This window comes from Oncorhynchus keta, chromosome 7 (assembly GCF_023373465.1).
Source record: "Oncorhynchus keta strain PuntledgeMale-10-30-2019 chromosome 7, Oket_V2, whole genome shotgun sequence".
Taxonomy (NCBI): Eukaryota; Metazoa; Chordata; class Actinopteri; order Salmoniformes; family Salmonidae; genus Oncorhynchus; species Oncorhynchus keta.
Window position 1 is genome coordinate 53,813,860 of NC_068427.1, and position 23,025 is coordinate 53,836,884.

The window sequence follows — 23,025 nt, forward strand, 5'->3', positions numbered from 1 at the left end:
GTTGTGGAGGGGTCAGGGGACCTATAGACATCTAGCTGGTCTCTGTTGTGGAGGGGTCAGGGGACCTATAGACATCTAGCTGGTCTCTGTTGTGGAGGGGTCAGGGGAACCTATAGACATCTAGCTGGTCTCTGTTGTGGAGGGGACCTATAGACATCTAGCTGGTCTCTGTTGTGGAGGGGACCTATAGACATCTAGCTGGTCTCTGTTGTGGAGGGGTCAGGGGACCTATAGACATCTAGCTGGTCTCTGTTGTGGAGGGGACCTATAGACATCTAGCTATTCTCTGTTGTGGAGGGGTCAGGGGACCTATAGACATCTAGCTGGTCTCTGTTGTGGAGGGGACCTATAGACATCTAGCTGGTCTCTGTTGTGGAGGGAGGGGACCTATAGACATCTAGCTGGTCTCTGTTGTGGAGGGGTCCTATAGACATCTAGCTGGTCTCTGTTGTGGAGGGGTCAGGGGACCTATAGACATCTAGCTGGTCTCTGTTGTGGAGGGGACCTATAGACATCTAGCTGGTCTCTGTTGTGGAGGGGTCAGGGGACCTATAGACATCTAGCTGGTCTCTGTTGTGGAGGGGACCTATAGACATCTAGCTGGTCTCTGTTGTGGAGGGGTCAGGGGACCTATAGACATCTAGCTGGTCTCTGTTGTGGAGGGGACCTATAGACATCTAGCTGGTCTCTGTTGTGGAGGGGACCTATAGACATCTAGCTGGTCTCTGTTGTGGAGGGGTCAGGGGACCTATAGACATCTAGCTGGTCTCTGTTGTGGAGGGGTCCTATAGACATCTAGCTGGTCTCTGTTGTGGAGGGGTCCTATAGACATCTAGCTGGTCTCTGTTGTGGAGGGGACCTATAGACATCTAGCTGGTCTCTGTTGTGGAGGGGTCAGGGGACCTATAGACATCTAGCTGGTCTCTGTTGTGGAGGGGTCCTATAGACATCTAGCTGGTCTCTGTTGTGGAGGGGACCTATAGACATCTAGCTGGTCTCTGTTGTGGAGGGGACCTATAGACATCTAGCTGGTCTCTGTTGGGGAGGGGTCCTATAGACATCTAGCTGGTCTCTGTTGTGAGGGGAGGGGACCTATAGACATCTAGCTGGTCTCTGTTGTGGAGTCAGGGGTCCTATAGACATCTAGCTGGTCTCTGTTGTGGAGGGACCTATAGACATCTAGCTGGTCTCTGTTGTGGAGGGGTCAGGGGACCTATAGACATCTAGCTGGTCTCTGTTGTGGAGGGGTCAGGGGAACCTATAGACATCTAGCTGGTCTCTGTTGTGGAGGGACCTATAGACATCTAGCTGGTCTCTGTTGTGGGGGTCAGGGGACCTATAGACATCTAGCTGGTCTCTGTTGTGGAGGGGACCTATAGACATCTAGCTGGTCTCTGTTGTGGAGGGGACCTATAGACATCTAGCTGGTCTCTGTTGTGGAGGGGTGCTATAGACATCTAGCTGGTCTTTGTTGTGGAGGGGTCAGGGGACCTATATACATCTAGCTGGTCTCTGTTGTGGAGGCGTCAGGGGAACCTATAGACATCTACCTGGTCTCTGCTGTGGAGGGGACATATAGACATCTAGCTGGTCTCTGTTGTGGAGGGGACCTATAGACATCAAGCTTGTCTCTGCTGTGGAGGGGACATATAGACATCTAGCTGGTCTCTGTTGTGGAGGGGACGTATAGACATCAAGCTGGTCTCTGTTGTAGAGGGGTCAGGGGAACCTATAGACATCCAGCTGGTCTCTGTTGTGGAAGAGTCAGGGGACCTATAGACATCTAGCTGGTCTCTGTTGTGGAGGGGATCTATAGACATCTGGCTGGTCTCTGTTGTGGAGGGGACCTATAGACATCTAGCTGGTCTCTGTTGTGGAGGGGTCAGGGGACCTATAGACATCTAGCTGGTCTCTGTTGTGGAGGGGTCAGGGACCTATAGACATCTAGCTGGTCTCTGTTGTGGAGGGTCAGGGGACCTATAGACATCTAGCTGGTCTCTGTTGTGGAGGGGACCTATAGACATCTAGCTGGTCTCTGTTGTGGAGTGGTCAGGGGTCCTATAGACATCTAGCTGGTCTCTGTTGTGGAGGGGACCTATAGACATCTAGCTGGTCTCTGTTGTGGAGGGGTCAGGGGACCTATAGACATCTAGCTATTCTCTGTTGTGGAGGGGTCAGGGGAACCTATAGACATCTAGCTGGTCTCTGTTGTGGAGGGACCTATAGACATCTAGCTGGTCTCTGTTGTGGAGGGACCTATAGACATCTAGCTGGTCTCTGTTGTGGAGGGGACCTATAGACATCTAGCTGGTCTCTGTTGTGGAGGGGTCAGGGGACCTATAGACATCTAGCTGGTCTCTGTTGTGGAGGGTCAGGGGACCTATAGACATCTAGCTGGTCTCTGTTGTGGAGGGGACCTATAGACATCTAGCTGGTCTCTGTTGTGGAGGGGACCTATAGACATCTAGCTGGTCTCTGTTGTGGAGGGTCAGGGGACCTATAGACATCTAGCTGGTCTCTGTTGTGGAGGGGTCAGGGACCTATAGACATCTAGCTGGTCTCTGTTGTGGAGGGTCAGGGGACCTATAGACATCTAGCTGGTCTCTGTTGTGGAGGGTCAGGGGACCTATAGACATCTAGCTGGTCTCTGTTGTGGAGGGTCAGGGGACCTATAGACATCTAGCTGGTCTCTGTTGTGGAGGGGACCTATAGACATCTAGCTGGTCTCTGTTGTGAGGGTCAGGGGACCTATAGACATCTAGCTGGTCTCTGTTGTGGAGGGGACCTATAGACATCTAGCTGGTCTCTGTTGTGGAGGGGTCCTATAGACATCTAGCTGGTCTCTGTTGTGGAGGGGTCAGGGGACCTATAGACATCTAGCTGGTCTCTGTTGTGGAGGGGTCAGGGACCTATAGACATCTAGCTGGTCTCTGTTGTGGAGGGTCAGGGGACCTATAGACATCTAGCTGGTCTCTGTTGTGGAGGGTCAGGGGACCTATAGACATCTAGCTGGTCTCTGTTGTGGAGGGGTCAGGGGACCTATAGACATCTAGCTGGTCTCTGTTGTGGAGGGGACCTATAGACATCTAGCTGGTCTCTGTTGTGGAGGGGAGGGGACCTATAGACATCTAGCTGGTCTCTGTTGTGGAGGGGACCTATAGACATCTAGCTGGTCTCTGTTGTGGAGGGGACCTATAGACATCTAGCTGGTCTCTGTTGTGGAGGGTCAGGGGACCTATAGACATCTAGCTGGTCTCTGTTGTGGAGGGTCAGGGGACCTATAGACATCTAGCTGGTCTCTGTTGTGGAGGGACCTATAGACATCTAGCTGGTCTCTGTTGTGGAGGGGACCTATAGACATCTAGCTGGTCTCTGTTGTGGAGGGACCTATAGACATCTAGCTGGTCTCTGTTGTGGAGGGTCAGGGGACCTATAGACATCTAGCTGGTCTCTGTTGTGGAGGGGTCAGGGGGACCTATAGACATCTAGCTGGTCTCTGTTGTGGAGGGGTCAGGGGACCTATAGACATCTAGCTGGTCTCTGTTGTGGAGGGGACCTATAGACATCTAGCTGGTCTCTGTTGTGGGGGGGACCTATAGACATCTAGCTGGTCTCTGTTGGGAGGGTCAGGGGACCTATAGACATCTAGCTGGTCTCTGTTGTGGAGGGGACCTATAGACATCTAGCTGGTCTCTGTTGTGGAGGGGTCAGGGGAACCTATAGACATCTAGCTGGTCTCTGTTGTGGAGGGGACCTATAGACATCTAGCTGGTCTCTGTTGTGGAGGGGACCTATAGACATCTAGCTGGTCTCTGTTGTGGAGGGGTCAGGGGACCTATAGACATCTAGCTGGTCTCTGTTGTGGAGGGGTCAGGGGACCTATAGACATCTAGCTGGTCTCTGTTGTGGAGGGGACCTATAGACATCTAGCTGGTCTCTGTTGTGGAGGGGACCTATAGACATCTAGCTGGTCTCTGTTGTGGAGGGGACCTATAGACATCTAGCTGGTCTCTGTTGTGGAGGGGTCAGGGGACCTATAGACATCTAGCTGGTCTCTGTTGTGGAGGGGTCAGGGGACCTATAGACATCTAGCTGGTCTCTGTTGTGGAGGGGTCAGGGGACCTATAGACATCTAGCTGGTCTCTGTTGTGGAGGGGTCAGGGGTCCTATAGACATCTAGCTGGTCTCTGTTGTGGAGGGGTCAGGGGACCTATAGACATCTAGCTGGTCTCTGTTGTGGAGGGTCAGGGGAACCTATAGACATCTAGCTGGTCTCTGTTGTGGAGGGGACCTATAGACATCTAGCTGGTCTCTGTTGTGGAGGGTCAGGGGAACCTATAGACATCTAGCTGGTCTCTGTTGTGGAGGGGTCCTATAGACATCTAGCTGGTCTCTGTTGTGGAGGGGACCTATAGACATCTAGCTGGTCTCTGTTGTGGGGGGGACCTATAGACATCTAGCTGGTCTCTGTTGTGGAGGGACCTATAGACATCTAGCTGGTCTCTGTTGTGGAGGGGACCTATAGACATCTAGCTGGTCTCTGTTGTGGAGGGGACCTATAGACATCTAGCTGGTCTCTGTTGTGGAGGGGACCTATAGACATCTAGCTGGTCTCTGTTGTGGAGGGGTCAGGGGACCTATAGACATCTAGCTGGTCTCTGTTGTGGAGGGGACCTATAGACATCTAGCTGGTCTCTGTTGTGGAGGGGAGGGGACCTATAGACATCTAGCTGGTCTCTGTTGTGGAGGGGACCTATAGACATCTAGCTGGTCTCTGTTGTGGAGGGACCTATAGACATCTAGCTGGTCTCTGTTGTGGAGGGGACCTATAGACATCTAGCTGGTCTCTGTTGTGGAGGGGACCTATAGACATCTAGCTGGTCTCTGTTGTGGAGGGGTCAGGGGACCTATAGACATCTAGCTGGTCTCTGTTGTGGAGGGGACCTATAGACATCTAGCTATTCTCTGTTGTGGAGGGGTCAGGGGAACCTATAGACATCTAGCTGGTCTCTGTTGTGGAGGGGACCTATAGACATCTAGCTGGTCTCTGTTGTGGAGGGGTCAGGGGACCTATAGACATCTAGCTGGTCTCTGTTGTAGAGGGGTCAGGGACCTATAGACATCTAGCTGGTCTCTGTTGTGGAGGGGACCTATAGACATCTAGCTGGTCTCTGTTGTGGAGGGGACCTATAGACATCTAGCTGGTCTCTCTGTGGAGGGACCTATAGACATCTAGCTGGTCTCTGTTGTGGAGGGGACCTATAGACATCTAGCTGGTCTCTGTTGTAGAGGGGTCAGGGGAACCTATAGACATCCAGCTGGTCTCTGTTGTGGAAGGGTCAGGGGACCTATAGACATCTAGCTGGTCTCTGTTGTGGAGGGGATCTATAGACATCTAGCTGGTCTCTGTTGTGGAGGGGACCTATAGACATTTAGCTGGTCTCTGTTGTGAAGGGTCAGGGGACCTATAGACATCTAGCTGGTCTCTGTTGTGGAGGGGTCAGGGGTCCTATAGACATCTAGCTGGTCTCTGTTGTGGAGGGTCAGGGGTCCTATAGACATCTAGCTGGTCTCTGTTGTGGAGGGGTCAGGGGTCCTATAGACATCTAGCTGGTCTCTGTTGTGGAGGGTCAGGGTCCTATAGACATCTAGCTGGTCTCTGTTGTGGAGGGTCAGGGGACCTATAGACATCTAGCTGGTCTCTGTTGTGGAGGGGGGGACCTATAGACATCTAGCTGGTCTCTGTTGTGGAGGGTCAGGGAACCTATAGACATCTAGCTGGTCTCTGTTGTGGAGGGGTCCTATAGACATCTAGCTGGTCTCTGTTGTGGAGGGTCAGGGGACCTATAGACATCTAGCTGGTCTCTGTTGTGGAGGGGGGACCTATAGACATCTAGCTGGTCTCTGTTGTGGAGGGGACCTATAGACATCTAGCTGGTCTCTGTTGTGGAGGGGTCCTATAGACATCTAGCTGGTCTCTGTTGTGGAGGGACCTATAGACATCTAGCTGGTCTCTGTTGTGGAGGGTCAGGGGACCTATAGACATCTAGCTGGTCTCTGTTGTGGAGGGGACCTATAGACATCTAGCTGGTCTCTGTTGTGGAGGGGTCAGGGGACCTATAGACATCTAGCTGGTCTCTGTTGTGGAGGGGACCTATAGACATCTAGCTGGTCTCTGTTGTGGAGGGGACCTATAGACATCTAGCTGGTCTCTGTTGTGGAGGGACCTATAGACATCTAGCTGGTCTCTGTTGTGGAGGGGTCAGGGGACCTATAGACATCTAGCTGGTCTCTGTTGTGGAGGGTCAGGGGACCTATAGACATCTAGCTGGTCTCTGTTGTGGAGGGGACCTATAGACATCTAGCTGGTCTCTGTTGTGGGGGACCTATAGACATCTAGCTGGTCTCTGCTGTGGAGGGGACCTATAGACATCTAGCTGGTCTCTGTTGTGGAGGGGACCTATAGACATCTAGCTGGTCTCTGTTGTGGAGGGGTCAGGGGACCTATAGACATCTAGCTGGTCTCTGTTGTGGAAGGGTCAGGGGACCTATAGACATCTAGCTGGTCTCTGTTGTGGAGGGACCTATAGACATCTAGCTGGTCTCTGTTGTGGAGGGACCTATAGACATCTAGCTGGTCTCTGTTGTAGAGGGGTCAGGGGACCTATAGACATCTAGCTGGTCTCTGTTGTGGAAGGTCAGGGGACCTATAGACATCTAGCTGGTCTCTGTTGTGGAGGGGTCCTATAGACATCTAGCTGGTCTCTGCTGTGGAGGGGTCCTATAGACATCTAGCTGGTCTCTGTTGTGGAGGGGTCAGGGGACCTATAGACATCTAGCTGGTCTCTGTTGTGGAGGGGTCAGGGGACCTATAGACATCTAGCTGGTCTCTGTTGTGGAGGGGTCAGGGGTCCTATAGACATCTAGCTGGTCTCTGTTGTGGAGGGGTCAGGGGACCTATAGACATCTAGCTGGTCTCTGTTGTGGAGGGGTCAGGGGTCCTATAGACATCTAGCTGGTCTCTGTTGTGGAGGGGTCAGGGGACCTATAGACATCTAGCTGGTCTCTGTTGTGGAGGGGACCTATAGACATCTAGCTGGTCTCTGTTGTGGAGGGGTCAGGGGAACCTATAGACATCTAGCTGGTCTCTGTTGTGGAGGGGACCTATAGACATCTAGCTGGTCTCTGTTGTGGAGGGGTCAGGGGACCTATAGACATCTAGCTGGTCTCTGTTGTGGAGGGGACCTATAGACATCTAGCTGGTCTCTGTTGTGGAGGGGTCAGGGGACCTATAGACATCTAGCTGGTCTCTGTTGTGGAGGGGACCTATAGACATCTAGCTGGTCTCTGTTGTGGAGGGGAGGGGACCTATAGACATCTAGCTGGTCTCTGTTGTGGAGGGACCTATAGACATCTAGCTGGTCTCTGTTGTGGAGGGGTCAGGGGACCTATAGACATCTAGCTGGTCTCTGTTGTGGAGGGGACCTATAGACATCTAGCTGGTCTCTGTTGTGGAGGGGTCAGGGGACCTATAGACATCTAGCTGGTCTCTGTTGAGGAGGGGACCTATAGACATCTAGCTGGTCTCTGTTGTGGAGGGGGACATCTAGCTGGTCTCTGTTGTGGAGGGGACCTATAGACATCTAGCTGGTCTCTGTTGTGGAGGGGACCTATAGACATCTAGCTGGTCTCTGTTGTGGAGTCAGGGACCTATAGACATCTAGCTGGTCTCTGTTGTGGAGGGGTCCTATAGACATCTAGCTGGTCTCTGTTGTGGAGGGGTCAGGGGACCTATAGACATCTAGCTGGTCTCTGTTGTGGAGGGGGGGACCTATAGACATCTAGCTGGTCTCTGTTGTGGAGGGGTCAGGGGACCTATAGACATCTAGCTGGTCTCTGTTGTGGAGGGGACCTATAGACATCTAGCTGGTCTCTGTTGTGGAGGGGTCAGGGGACCTATAGACATCTAGCTGGTCTCTCTGTGGTAGACATCTAGGGTCTCAGGGGACCTATAGACATCTAGCTGGTCTCTGTTGTGGAGGGGTCCTATAGACATCTAGCTGGTCTCTGTTGTGGAGGGGACCTATAGACATCTAGCTGGTCTCTGTTGTGGAGGGGACCTATAGACATCTAGCTGGTCTCTGTTGTGGAGGGGACCTATAGACATCTAGCTGGTCTCTGTTGTGGAGGGTCAGGGGACCTATAGACATCTAGCTGGTCTCTGTTGTGGAGGGTCAGGGGACCTATAGACATCTAGCTGGTCTCTGTTGTGGAGGGACCTATAGACATCTAGCTGGTCTCTGTTGTGGAGGGGACCTATAGACATCTAGCTGGTCTCTGTTGTGGAGGGGTCAGGGGACCTATAGACATCTAGCTGGTCTCTGTTGTGGAGGGGGGGTCCTATAGACATCTAGCTGGTCTCTGTTGTGGAGGGGACCTATAGACATCTAGCTGGTCTCTGTTGTGGAGGGGTCAGGGGTCCTATAGACATCTAGCTGGTCTCTGTTGTGGAGGGGTCAGGGGTCCTATAGACATCTAGCTGGTCTCTGTTGTGGAGGGGTCAGGGGTCCTATAGACATCTAGCTGGTCTCTGTTGTGGAGGGGTCAGGGGACCTATAGACATCTAGCTGGTCTCTGTTGTGGAGGGGTCAGGGGACCTATAGACATCTAGCTGGTCTCTGTTGTGGAGGGGGGGACCTATAGACATCTAGCTGGTCTCTGTTGTGGAGGGACCTATAGACATCTAGCTGGTCTCTGTTGTGGAGGGGACCTATAGACATCTAGCTGGTCTCTGTTGTGGAGGGACCTATAGACATCTAGCTGGTCTCTGCTGTGGAGGGGTCCTATAGACATCTAGCTGGTCTCTGTTGTAGAGGGGTCAGGGGACCTATAGACATCTAGCAGGTCTCTGTTGTGGAGGGGTCAGGGGACCTATAGACATCTAGCTGGTCTCTGTTGTGGAGGGGACCTATAGACATCTAGCTGGTCTCTGTTGTGGATGGGTCAGGGGACCTATAGACATCTAGCTGGTCTCTGTTGTGGGGGGGACCTATAGACATCTAGCTGGTCTCTGTTGTGGAGGGAGGGACCTATAGACATCTAGCTGGTCTCTGTTGTGGAGGGGTCAGGGACCTATAGACATCTAGCTGGTCTCTGTTGTGGAGGGTCAGGGGACCTATAGACATCTAGCTGGTCTCTGTTGTGGGGGACCTATAGACATCTAGCTGGTCTCTGTTGTGGAGGGGACCTATAGACATCTAGCTGGTCTCTGTTGTGGAGGGGACCTATAGACATCTAGCTGGTCTCTGTTGTGGAGGGAGGGACCTATAGACATCTAGCTGGTCTCTGTTGTGGAGGGGACCTATAGACATCTAGCTGGTCTCTGTTGTGGAGGGGTCAGGGGACCTATAGACATCTAGCTGGTCTCTGTTGTGGAGGGTCAGGGGACCTATAGACATCTAGCTGGTCTCTGTGTGTGGAGGGGACCTATAGACATCTAGCTGGTCTCTGTTGTGGAGGGGACCTATAGACATCTAGCTGGTCTCTGCTGTGGAGGGGTCAGGGGACCTATAGACATCTAGCTGGTCTCTGTTGTGGAGGGGTCAGGGGACCTATAGACATCTAGCTGGTCTCTGTTGTGGAGGGGACCTATAGACATCTAGCTGGTCTCTGTTGTGGAGGGGACCTATAGACATCTAGCTGGTCTCTGTTGTGGAGGGGTCAGGGGACCTATAGACATCTAGCTGGTCTCTGTTGTGGAGGGGTCAGGGGACCTATAGACATCTAGCTGGTCTCTGTTGTGGGGGTCAGGGGACCTATAGACATCTAGCTGGTCTCTGTTGTGGAGGGGTCAGGGGACCTATAGACATCTAGCTGGTCTCTGTTGTGGAGGGGTCAGGGGTCCTATAGACATCTAGCTGGTCTCTGTTGTGGAGGGGTCAGGGACCTATAGACATCTAGCTGGTCTCTGTTGTGGAGGGGACCTATAGACATCTAGCTGGTCTCTGTTGTGGAGGGGTCAGGGGACCTATAGACATCTAGCTGGTCTCTGTTGTGGAGGGGTCCTATAGACATCTAGCTGGTCTCTGTTGTGGAGGGGTCAGGGACCTATAGACATCTAGCTGGTCTCTGTTGTGGAGGGACCTATAGACATCTAGCTGGTCTCTGTTGTGGAGGGGACCTATAGACATCTAGCTGGTCTCTGTTGTGGAGGGGAGGGGACCTATAGACATCTAGCTGGTCTCTGTTGTGGAGGGGACCTATAGACATCTAGCTGGTCTCTGTTGTGGAGGGGTCCTATAGACATCTAGCTGGTCTCTGTTGTGGAGGGGACATCTAGCTGGTCTCTGTTGTGGGGGACCTATAGACATCTAGCTGGTCTCTGTTGTGGAGGGGTCAGGGGACCTATAGACATCTAGCTGGTCTCTGTTGTGGAGGGGTCAGGGGACCTATAGACATCTAGCTGGTCTCTGTTGTGGAGGGGACCTATAGACATCTAGCTGGTCTCTGTTGTGGAGGGGACCTATAGACATCTAGCTGGTCTCTGTTGTGGAGGGGGACCTATAGACATCTAGCTGGTCTCTGTTGTGGAGGGTCAGGGGACCTATAGACATCTAGCTGGTCTCTGTTGTGGAGGGTCAGGGGGACCTATAGACATCTAGCTGGTCTCTGTTGTGGAGGGGACCTATAGACATCTAGCTGGTCTCTGTTGTGGAGGGGGGACCTATAGACATCTAGCTGGTCTCTGTTGTGGAGGGACCTATAGACATCTAGCTGGTCTCTGTTGTGGAGGGGTCAGGGACCTATAGACATCTAGCTGGTCTCTGTTGTGGAGGGGACCTATAGACATCTAGCTGGTCTCTGTTGTGGAGGGGACCTATAGACATCTAGCTGGTCTCTGTTGTGGAGGGGTCAGGGAACCTATAGACATCTAGCTGGTCTCTGTTGTGGAGGGTCAGGGGACCTATAGACATCTAGCTGGTCTCTGTTGTGGAGGGACCTATAGACATCTAGCTGGTCTCTGTTGTGGAGGGGACCTATAGACATCTAGCTGGTCTCTGTTGTGGAGGGGACCTATAGACATCTAGCTGGTCTCTGTTGTGGAGGGGTCAGGGGACCTATAGACATCTAGCTGGTCTCTGTTGTGGAGGGGTCAGGGGACCTATAGACATCTAGCTGGTCTCTGTTGTGGAGGGGTCAGGGGACCTATAGACATCTAGCTGGTCTCTGTTGTGGAGGGGACCTATAGACATCTAGCTGGTCTCTGTTGTGGAGGGGTCAGGGGACCTATAGACATCTAGCTGGTCTCTGTTGTGGAGGGGTCAGGGGACCTATAGACATCTAGCTGGTCTCTGTTGTGGAGGGGACCTATAGACATCTAGCTGGTCTCTGTTGTGGAGGGGTCAGGGGACCTATAGACATCTAGCTGGTCTCTGTTGTGGAGGGGACCTATAGACATCTAGCTGGTCTCTGTTGTGGAGGGTCAGGGGACCTATAGACATCTAGCTGGTCTCTGTTGTGGAGGGACCTATAGACATCTAGCTGGTCTCTGTTGTGGAGGGGTCAGGGGACCTATAGACATCTAGCTGGTCTCTGTTGTGGAGGGGACCTATAGACATCTAGCTGGTCTCTGTTGTGGAGGGGGGGACCTATAGACATCTAGCTGGTCTCTGTTGTGGAGGGGTCAGGGGGACCTATAGACATCTAGCTGGTCTCTGTTGTGGAGGGAGGGGACCTATAGACATCTAGCTGGTCTCTGTTGTGGAGGGGGGGACCTATAGACATCTAGCTGGTCTCTGTTGTGGAGGGGACCTATAGACATCTAGCTGGTCTCTGTTGTGGAGGGGACCTATAGACATCTAGCTGGTCTCTGTTGTGGAGGACCTATAGACATCTAGCTGGTCTCTGTTGTGGAGGGGTCAGGGGACCTATAGACATCTAGCTGGTCTCTGTTGTGGAGGGACCTATAGACATCTAGCTGGTCTCTGTTGTGGAGGGGTCAGGGGACCTATAGACATCTAGCTGGTCTCTGTTGTGGAGGGGGGACCTATAGACATCTAGCTGGTCTCTGTTGTGGAGGGGTCAGGGGACCTATAGACATCTAGCTGGTCTCTGTTGTGGAGGGGTCAGGGGACCTATAGACATCTAGCTGGTCTCTGTTGTGGAGGGGACCTATAGACATCTAGCTGGTCTCTGTTGTGGAGGGACCTATAGACATCTAGCTGGTCTCTGTTGTGGAGGGGACCTATAGACATCTAGCTGGTCTCTGTTGTGGAGGGGACCTATAGACATCTAGCTGGTCTCTGTTGTGGAGGGGTCAGGGGACCTATAGACATCTAGCTGGTCTCTGTTGTGGAAGGGTCAGGGGACCTATAGACATCTAGCTGGTCTCTGTTGTGGAGGGGACCTATAGACATCTAGCTGGTCTCTGTTGTGGAGGGGACCTATAGACATCTAGCTGGTCTCTGTTGTGGAGACATCTAGGGTCAGGGGACCTATAGACATCTAGCTGGTCTCTGTTGTGGAGGGGTCAGGGGACCTATAGACATCTAGCTGGTCTCTGTTGTGGAGGGGTCAGGGGACCTATAGACATCTAGCTGGTCTCTGTTGTGGAGGGTCAGGGGACCTATAGACATCTAGCTGGTCTCTGTTGTGGAGGGGACCTATAGACATCTAGCTGGTCTCTGTTGTGGTCAGGGGACCTATAGACATCTAGCTGGTCTCTGTTGTGGAGGGGACCTATAGACATCTAGCTGGTCTCTGTTGTGGAGGGGTCAGGGAACCTATAGACATCTAGCTGGTCTCTGTTGTGGAGGGGACCTATAGACATCTAGCTGGTCTCTGTTGTGGAGGGTCAGGGGACCTATAGACATCTAGCTGGTCTCTGTTGTGGAGGGACCTATAGACATCTAGCTGGTCTCTGTTGTGGAGGGGACCTATAGACATCTAGCTGGTCTCTGTTGTGGAGGGGTCCTATAGACATCTAGCTGGTCTCTGTTGTGGAGGGGTCAGGGGACCTATAGACATCTAGCTGGTCTCTGTTGTAGAGGGGTCAGGGGACCTATAGACATCTAGCTGGTCTCTGTTGTGGAGGGGTCAGGGGACCTATAGACATCTAGCTGGTCTCTGCTGTGGAGGGGTCCTATAGACATCTAGCTGGTCTCTGTTGTGGAGGGGTCCTATAGACATCTAGCTGGTCTCTGCTGTGGAGGGGTCCTATAGACATCTAGCTGGTCTCTGTTGTGGAGGGGTCCTATAGACATCTAGCTGGTCTCTGTTGTGGAGGGGTCAGACATCTAGGGACCTATAGACATCTAGCTGGTCTCTGTTGTGGGAGGGGACCTATAGACATCTAGCTGGTCTCTGTTGTGGAGGGGTCAGGGGACCTATAGACATCTAGCTGGTCTCTGTTGTGGAGGGGACCTATAGACATCTAGCTGGTCTCTGTTGTGGAGGGGTCAGGGGACCTATAGACATCTAGCTGGTCTCTGTTGTGGAGGGGTCAGGGGACCTATAGACATCTAGCTGGTCTCTGTTGTGGAGGGGTCAGGGGACCTATAGACATCTAGCTGGTCTCTGCTGTGGAGGGGTCCTATAGACATCTAGCTGGTCTCTGTTGTGGAGGGGTCCTATAGACATCTAGCTGGTCTCTGCTGTGGAGGGGACCTATAGACATCTAGCTGGTCTCTGTTGTGGAGGGGGACCTATAGACATCTAGCTGGTCTCTGTTGTGGAGGGGACCTATAGACATCTAGCTGGTCTCTGTTGTGGAGGGTCAGGGGACCTATAGACATCTAGCTGGTCTCTGTTGTGGAGGGGACCTATAGACATCTAGCTGGTCTCTGTTGTGGAGGGGACCTATAGACATCTAGCTGGTCTCTGTTGTGGAGGGGACCTATAGACATCTAGCTGGTCTCTGTTGTGGAGGGGTCAGGGGACCTATAGACATCTAGCTGGTCTCTGTTGTGGAGGGTCAGGGGACCTATAGACATCTAGCTGGTCTCTGTTGTGGAGGGGTCCTATAGACATCTAGCTGGTCTCTGTTGTGGAGGGGAGGGGACCTATAGACATCTAGCTGGTCTCTGTTGTGGAGGGACCTATAGACATCTAGCTGGTCTCTGTTGTGGAGGGGTCTGGGGAGGGGACCTATAGACATCTAGCTGGTCTCTGTTGTGGAGGGGTCAGGGGACCTATAGACATCTAGCTGGTCTCTGTTGTGGAGGGGACCTATAGACATCTAGCTGGTCTCTGTTGTGGAGGGACCTATAGACATCTAGCTGGTCTCTGTTGTGGAGGGTCCTATAGACATCTAGCTGGTCTCTGTTGTGGAGGGACCTATAGACATCTAGCTGGTCTCTGTTGTGGAGGGTCAGGGGACCTATAGACATCTAGCTGGTCTCTGTTGTGGAGGGGACCTATAGACATCTAGCTGGTCTCTGTTGTGGAGGGTCCTATAGACATCTAGCTGGTCTCTGTTGTGGAGGGGACCTATAGACATCTAGCTGGTCTCTGTTGTGGAGGGGTCAGGGGACCTATAGACATCTAGCTGGTCTCTGTTGTGGAGGGGTCAGGGGTCCTATAGACATCTAGCTGGTCTCTGCTGTGGAGGGGTCAGGGGACCTATAGACATCTAGCTGGTCTCTGTTGTGGAGGGGTCCTATAGACATCTAGCTGGTCTCTGTTGTGGAGGGGTCAGGGGACCTATAGACATCTAGCTGGTCTCTGTTGTGGAGGGGTCAGGGGACCTATAGACATCTAGCTGGTCTCTGTGGAGTGGAGGGACCTATAGACATCTAGCTGGTCTCTGTTGTGGAGGGGTCAGGGGAACCTATAGACATCTAGCTGGTCTCTGTTGTGAGAGGGTCCTATAGACATCTAGCTGGTCTCTGTTGTGGAGGGGTCAGGGGACCTATAGACATCTAGCTGGTCTCTGTTGTGGAGGGGACCTATAGACATCTAGCTGGTCTCTGTTGTGGAGGGGTCAGGGGACCTATAGACATCTAGCTGGTCTCTGTTGTGGTGGGGTCCTATAGACATCTAGCTGGTCTCTGTTGTGGAGGGGTCCTATAGACATCTAGCTGGTCTCAGTTGTGGAGGGGACCTATAGACATCTAGCTGGTCTCTGTTGTAGAGGGGTCAGGGGACCTATAGACATCTAGCTGGTCTCTGTTGTGGAGGGGACCTATAGACATCTAGCTGGTCTCTGTTGTGGAGGGACCTATAGACATCTAGCTGGTCTCTGTTGTGGAGGGGACCTATAGACATCTAGCTGGTCTCTGTTGTGAGGGGTCAGGGGAACCTATAGACATCTAGCTGGTCTCTGTTGTGGAGGGGTCAGGGGACCTATAGACATCTAGCTGGTCTCTGTTGTGGAGGGGACCTATAGACATCTAGCTGGTCTCTGTTGTGGAGGGGACCTATAGACATCTAGCTGGTCTCTGTTGTGGAGGGGTCAGGGGACCTATAGACATCTAGCTGGTCTCTGTTGTGGAGGGGTCAGGGGACCTATAGACATCTAGCTGGTCTCTGTTGTGGAGGGGTCCTATAGACATCTAGCTGGTCTCTGTTGTGGAGGGTCAGGGGACCTATAGACATCTAGCTGGTCTCTGTTGTGGAGGGGACCTATAGACATCTAGCTGGTCTCTGTTGTGGAGGGTCTATAGACATCTAGCTGGTCTCTGTTGTGGAGGGGTCCTATAGACATCTAGCTGGTCTCTGTTGTGGAGGGTCAGGGGACCTATAGACATCTAGCTGGTCTCTGTTGTGGAGGGACCTATAGACATCTAGCTGGTCTCTGTTGTGGAGGGGGGGACCTATAGACATCTAGCTGGTCTCTGTTGTGGAGGGGACCTATAGACATCTAGCTGGTCTCTGTTGTGGAGGGGTCCTATAGACATCTAGCTGGTCTCTGTTGTGGAGGGGTCAGGGGACCTATAGACATCTAGCTGGTCTCTGTTGTGGAGGGGACCTATAGACATCTAGCTGGTCTCTGTTGTGGAGGGGTCAGGGGACCTATAGACATCTAGCTGGTCTCTGTTGTGGAGGGGAGGGGACCTATAGACATCTAGCTGGTCTCTGTTGTGGAGGGGTCAGGGGACCTATAGACATCTAGCTGGTCTCTGTTGTGGAGGGTGTCCTATAGACATCTAGGAACCTATAGACATCTAGCTGGTCTCTGTTGTGGAGGGGACCTATAGACATCTAGCTGGTCTCTGTTGTGGAGGGGACCTATAGACATCTAGCTGGTCTCTGTTGTGGAGGGGTCCTATAGACATCTAGCTGGTCTCTGTTGTGAGGGGAGGGGACCTATAGACATCTAGCTGGTCTCTGTTGTAGAGGGGTCAGGGGACCTATAGACATCTAGCTGGTCTCTGTTGTGGAGGGGTCAGGGGACCTATAGACATCTAGCTGGTCTCTGTTGTGGAGGGGGGACCTATAGACATCTAGCTGGTCTCTGTTGTGGAGGGGACCTATAGACATTTAGCTGGTCTCTGTTGTGAAGGGGTCAGGGGACCTATAGACATCTAGCTGGTCTCTGTTGTGGAGGGGTCAGGGGTCCTATAGACATCTAGCTGGTCTCTGTTGTGGAGGGGTCAGGGGTCCTATAGACATCTAGCTGGTCTCTGCTGTGGAGGGGTCCTATAGACATCCAGCTGGTCTCTGTTGTGGAGGGGTCAGGGGTCCTATAGACATCTAGCTGGTCTCTGTTGTAGAGGGGTCAGGGAGACCTATAGACATCTAGTTGGTCTCTGTTGTGGAGGGGACCTATAGACATCTAGCTGGTCTCTGCTGTGGAGGGGTCAGGGGACCTATAGACATATAGCTGGTCTCTGTTGTGGAGGGGTCCTATAGACATCTAGCTGGTCTCTGTTGTGGAGGGGTCAGGGGACCTATAGACATCTAGCTGGTCTCTGTTGTGGAGGGGTCAGGGAGACCTATAGACATCTAGCTGGTCTCTGTTGTGGAGGGGTCAGGGGACCTATAGACATCTAGCTGGTCTCTGTTGTGGAGGGTCCTATAGACATCTAGCTGGTCTCTGTTGTGGAGGGGACCTATAGACATCTAGCTGGTCTCTGTTGTGGAGGGGTCCTATAGACATCTAGCTGGTCTCTGTTGTGGAGGGGAGGGGACCTATAGACATCTAGCTGGTCTCTGTTGTGGAGGGGACCTATAGACATCTAGCTGGTCTCTGTTGTGGAGGGAGGGACCTATAGACATCTAGCTGGTCTCTGTTGTGGAGGGGACCTATAGACATCTAGCTGGTCTCTGTTGTGGAGGGGTCAGGGAACCTATAGACATCTAGCTGGTCTCTGTTGTGGAGAGTCAGGGGACCTATAGACATCTAGCTGGTCTCTGTTGTGGAGGGAGGGTCTATAGACATCTAGCTGGTCTCTGTTGTGGAGGGGGGGACCTATAGACATCTAGCTGGTCTCTGTTGTGGAGGGGTCAGGGGACCTATAGACATCTAGCTGGTCTCTGTTGTGGAGGGGTCAGGGGTCCTATAGACATCTAGCTGGTCTCTGTTGTGGAGGGTCAGGGGACCTATAGACATCTAGCTGGTCTCTGTTGTGGAGGGGTCAGGGGACCTATAGACATCTAGCTGGTCTCTGTTGTGGAGGGTCAGGGGACCTATAGACATCTAGCTGGTCTCTGTTGTGGAGGGGTCAGGGGAACCTATAGACATCTAGCTGGTCTCTGTTGTGGGGGGGACCTATAGACATCTAGCTGGTCTCTGTTGTGGAGGGTCAGGGGACCTATAGACATCTAGCTGGTCTCTGTTGTGGAGGGGACCTATAGACATCTAGCTGGTCTCTGTTGTGGAGGGTCAGGGGACCTATAGACATCTAGCTGGTCTCTGTTGTGGAGGGGACCTATAGACATCTAGCTGGTCTGTTGTGGAGGGGTCCTATAGACATCTAGCTGGTCTCTGTTGTGGAGGGGTCCTATAGACATCTAGCTGGTCTCTGTTGTGGAGGGGTCCTATAGACATCTAGCTGGTCTCTGTTGTGGAGGGGTCCTATAGACATCTAGCTGGTCTCTGTTGTGGAGGGGTCAGGGGACCTATAGACATCTAGCTGGTCTCTGTTGTGGAGGGGACCTATAGACATCTAGCTGGTCTCTGTTGTGGAGGGGACCTATAGACATCTAGCTGGTCTCTGTTGTGGAGGGGACCTATAGACATCTAGCTGGTCTCTGTTGTGGAGGGGACCTATAGACATCTAGCTGGTCTCTGTTGTGGAGGGGTCAGGGGACCTATAGACATCTAGCTGGTCTCTGTGTGAGGGGAGGGGACCTATAGACATCTAGCTGGTCTCTGTTGTGGAGGGGTCAGGGGACCTATAGACATCTAGCTGGTCTCTGTTGTGGAGGGGACCTATAGACATCTAGCTGGTCTCTGTTGTGGAGGGGTCAGGGGACCTATAGACATCTAGCTGGTCTCTGTTGTGGAGGGGTCCTATAGACATCTAGCTGGTCTCTGTTGTGGAGGGTCAGGGGACCTATAGACATCTAGCTGGTCTCTGTTGTGGAGGGGAGGGGACCTATAGACATCTAGCTGGTCTCTGTTGTGGAGGGGACCTATAGACATCTAGCTGGTCTCTGTTGTGGAGGGGACCTATAGACATCTAGCTGGTCTCTGTTGTGGAGGGGACCTATAGACATCTAGCTGGTCTCTGTTGTGGAGGGGTCCTATAGACATCTAGCTGGTCTCTGTTGTGGAGGGGTCAGGGGACCTATAGACATCTAGCTGGTCTCTGTTGTGGAGGGACCTATAGACATCTAGCTGGTCTCTGTTGTGGAGGGGGGGACCTATAGACATCTAGCTGGTCTCTGTTGTGGAGGGGACCTATAGACATCTAGCTGGTCTCTGTTGTGGAGGGGACCTATAGACATCTAGCTGGTCTCTGTTGTGGAGGGGTCAGGGGACCTATAGACATCTAGCTGGTCTCTGTTGTGGAGGGGTCCTATAGACATCTAGCTGGTCTCTGTTGTGGAGGGGTCAGGGGACCTATAGACATCTAGCTGGTCTCTGTTGTGGAGGGGACCTATAGACATCTAGCTGGTCTCTGTTGTGGAGGGGTCAGGGGACCTATAGACATCTAGCTGGTCTCTGTTGTGGAGGGGTCAGGGGAACCTATAGACATCTAGCTGGTCTCTGTTGTGGAGGGGACCTATAGACATCTAGCTGGTCTCTGTTGTAGAGGGGTCAGGGGACCTATAGACATCTAGCTGGTCTCTGTGGAGTGGAGGGGACCTATAGACATCTAGCTGGTCTCTGTTGTGGAGGGGTCAGGGGACCTATAGACATCTAGCTGGTCTCTGTTGTGGAGGGGACCTATAGACATCTAGCTGGTCTCTGTTGTGGAGGGGACCTATAGACATCTAGCTGGTCTCTGTTGTGGAGGGGACCTATAGACATCTAGCTGGTCTCTGTTGTGGAGGGGACCTATAGACATCTAGCTGGTCTCTGTTGTGGAGGGGACCTATAGACATCTAGCTGGTCTCTGTTGTGGAGGGGTCAGGGGACCTATAGACATCTAGCTGGTCTCTGTTGTGGAGGGGACCTATAGACATCTAGCTGGTCTCTGTTGTGGAGGGGACCTATAGACATCTAGCTGGTCTCTGTTGTGGAGGGGACCTATAGACATCTAGCTGGTCTCTGTTGTGGAGGGGTCCTATAGACATCTAGCTGGTCTCTGTTGTGGAGGGTCAGGGGACCTATAGACATCTAGCTGGTCTCTGTTGTGGAGGGGACCTATAGACATCTAGCTGGTCTCTGTTGTGGAGGGGTCAGGGGACCTATAGACATCTAGCTGGTCTCTGTTGGAGTGGAGGGGACCTATAGACATCTAGCTGGTCTCTGTTGTGGAGGGGTCAGGGGACCTATAGACATCTAGCTGGTCTCTGTTGTGGAGGGGTCCTATAGACATCTAGCTGGTCTCTGTTGTGGAGGGGTCAGGGGACCTATAGACATCTAGCTGGTCTCTGTTGTGGAGGGGTCCTATAGACATCTAGCTGGTCTCTGTTGTGGAGGGGACCTATAGACATCTAGCTGGTCTCTGTTGTGGAGGGGTCCTATAGACATCTAGCTGGTCTCTGTTGTGGAGGGGTCCTATAGACATCTAGCTGGTCTCTGTTGTGGAGGGGTCAGGGGACCTATAGACATCTAGCTGGTCTCTGTTGTGGAGGGGTCAGGGGACCTATAGACATCTAGCTGGTCTCTGTTGTGGAGGGGTCAGGGGACCTATAGACATCTAGCTGGTCTCTGTTGTGGAGGGGACCTATAGACATCTAGCTGGTCTCTGTTGTGGAGGGGGACCTATAGACATCTAGCTGGTCTCTGTTGTGGAGGGGTCCTATAGACATCTAGCTGGTCTCTGTTGTGGAGGGTCAGGGGACCTATAGACATCTAGCTGGTCTCTGTTGTGGAGGGACCTATAGACATCTAGCTGGTCTCTGTTGTGGAGGGGTCCTATAGACATCTAGCTGGTCTCTGTTGTGGAGGGTCCTATAGACATCTAGCTGGTCTCTGTTGTGGAGCTGGGGGACCTATAGACATCTAGCTGGTCTCTGTTGTGGAGGGGTCCTATAGACATCTAGCTGGTCTCTGTTGTGGAGGGGTCAGGGGACCTATAGACATCTAGCTGGTCTCTGTTGAGGAGGGGAGGGGACCTATAGACATCTAGCTGGTCTCTGTTGTGGAGGGGACCTATAGACATCTAGCTGGTCTCTGTTGTGGAGGGACCTATAGACATCTAGCTGGTCTCTGTTGTGGACCTATAGACATCTAGCTGGTCTCTGTTGTGGAGGGGTCAGGGGACCTATAGACATCTAGCTGGTCTCTGTTGTGGAGGGGTCCTATAGACATCTAGCTGGTCTCTGTTGTGGAGGGTCAGGGGACCTATAGACATCTAGCTGGTCTCTGTTGTGGACCTATAGACATCTAGCTGGTCTCTGTTGTGGAGGGGTCAGGGGACCTATAGACATCTAGCTGGTCTCTGTTGTGGAGGGAGGGGACCTATAGACATCTAGCTGGTCTCTGTTGTGGAGGGGACCTATAGACATCTAGCTGGTCTCTGTTGTGGAGGGGACCTATAGACATCTAGCTGGTCTCTGTTGTGGAGGGACCTATAGACATCTAGCTGGTCTCTGTTGTGGAGGACATCTAGCTGGTCTCTGTTGTGGGAACCTATAGACATCTAGCTGGTCTCTGTTGTGGAGGGGTCAGGGGAACCTATAGACATCTAGCTGGTCTCTGTTGTGGAGGGGACCTATAGACATCTAGCTGGTCTCTGTTGTGGAGGGGATCTATAGACATCTGGCTGGTCTCTGTTGTGGAGGGGACCTATAGACATTTAGCTGGTCTCTGTTGTGAAGGGGTCAGGGGACCTATAGACATCTAGCTGGTCTCTGTTGTGGAGGGGTCAGGGGACCTATAGACATCTAGCTGGTCTCTGTTGTGGAGGGGTCAGGGGACCTATAGACATCTAGCTGGTCTCTGTTGTGGAGGGGTCAGGGGTCCTATAGACATCTAGCTGGTCTCTGTTGTGGAGGGGTCAGGGGTCCTATAGACATCTAGCTGGTCTCTGTTGTGGAGGGGTCAGGGGAACCTATAGACATCTAGCTGGTCTCTGTTGTGGAGGGGACCTATAGACATCTAGCTGGTCTCTGTTGTGGAGGGGTCAGGGGAACCTATAGACATCTAGCTGGTCTCTGTTGTGGAGGGGTCCTATAGACATCTAGCTGGTCTCTGTTGTGGAGGGTTCAGGGGACCTATAGACATCTAGCTGGTCTCTGTTGTGGAGGGGACCTATAGACATCTAGCTGGTCTCTGTTGTGGAGGGGTCCTATAGACATCTAGCTGGTCTCTGTTGTGGAGGGGTCCTATAGACATCTAGCTGGTCTCTGTTGTGGAGGGGACCTATAGACATCTAGCTGGTCTCTGTTGTGGAGGGGTCCTATAGACATCTAGCTGGTCTCTGTTGTGGAGGGGTCAGGGGACCTATAGACATCTAGCTGGTCTCTGTTGTGGAGGGGACCTATAGACATCTAGCTGGTCTCTGTTGTGGAGGGACCTATAGACATCTAGCTGGTCTCTGTTGTGGAGGGGACCTATAGACATCTAGCTGGTCTCTGTTGTGGAGGGGTCCTATAGACATCTAGCTGGTCTCTGTTGTGGAGGGGTCAGGGGACCTATAGACATCTAGCTGGTCTCTGTTGTGGAGGGACCTATAGACATCTAGCTGGTCTCTGTTGTGGAGGGGTCAGGGGACCTATAGACATCTAGCTGGTCTCTGTTGTGGAGGGGACCTATAGACATCTAGCTGGTCTCTGTTGTGGAGGGGTCAGGGGACCTATAGACATCTAGCTGGTCTCTGTTGTGGAGGGGTCAGGGAACCTATAGACATCTAGCTGGTCTCTGTTGTGGAGGGGACCTATAGACATCTAGCTGGTCTCTGTTGTGGAGGGGACCTATAGACATCTAGCTGGTCTCTGTTGTGGAGGGGTCAGGGGACCTATAGACATCTAGCTGGTCTCTGTTGTGGAGGGGACCTATAGACATCTAGCTGGTCTCTGTTGTGGAGGGGACCTATAGACATCTAGCTGGTCTCTGTTGTGGAGGGGACCTATAGACATTTAGCTGGTCTCTGTTGTGAAGGGGTCAGGGGACCTATAGACATCTAGCTGGTCTCTGTTGTGGAGGGGTCAGGGGTCCTATAGACATCTAGCTGGTCTCTGTTGTGGAGGGGTCAGGGGACCTATAGACATCTAGCTGGTCTCTGTTGTGGAGGGGTCAGGGGACCTATAGACATCTAGCTGGTCTCTGTTGTGGAGGGGTCAGGGGTCCTATAGACATCTAGCTGGTCTCTGTTGTGGAGGGGTCAGGGGACCTATAGACATCTAGCTGGTCTCTGTTGTGGGAGGGGACCTATAGACATCTAGCTGGTCTCTGTTGTGGAGGGGTCAGGGACCTATAGACATCTAGCTGGTCTCTGTTGTGGAGGGTCCTATAGACATCTAGCTGGT

General features: G+C 52.6%; 1 protein-coding gene and 1 long non-coding RNA gene across 2 annotated transcripts in view; one reads left to right on the top strand and one right to left on the bottom strand.

Annotated features, from left to right (window-relative positions):
• raph1a (Ras association (RalGDS/AF-6) and pleckstrin homology domains 1a) overlaps positions 1 to 23,025 on the top strand; it is a 216,368-nt gene that overhangs the window by 5,694 nt on the left and 187,649 nt on the right.
• LOC127931226 (uncharacterized) lies at positions 1,624 to 21,739 on the bottom strand. The gene is made up of 3 exons (XR_008140417.1): positions 21,233 to 21,739; positions 16,433 to 16,513; positions 1,624 to 1,847 (listed from the first exon to the last, which is right to left on the bottom strand). It is a non-coding gene; the product is annotated as an uncharacterized LOC127931226 (long non-coding RNA).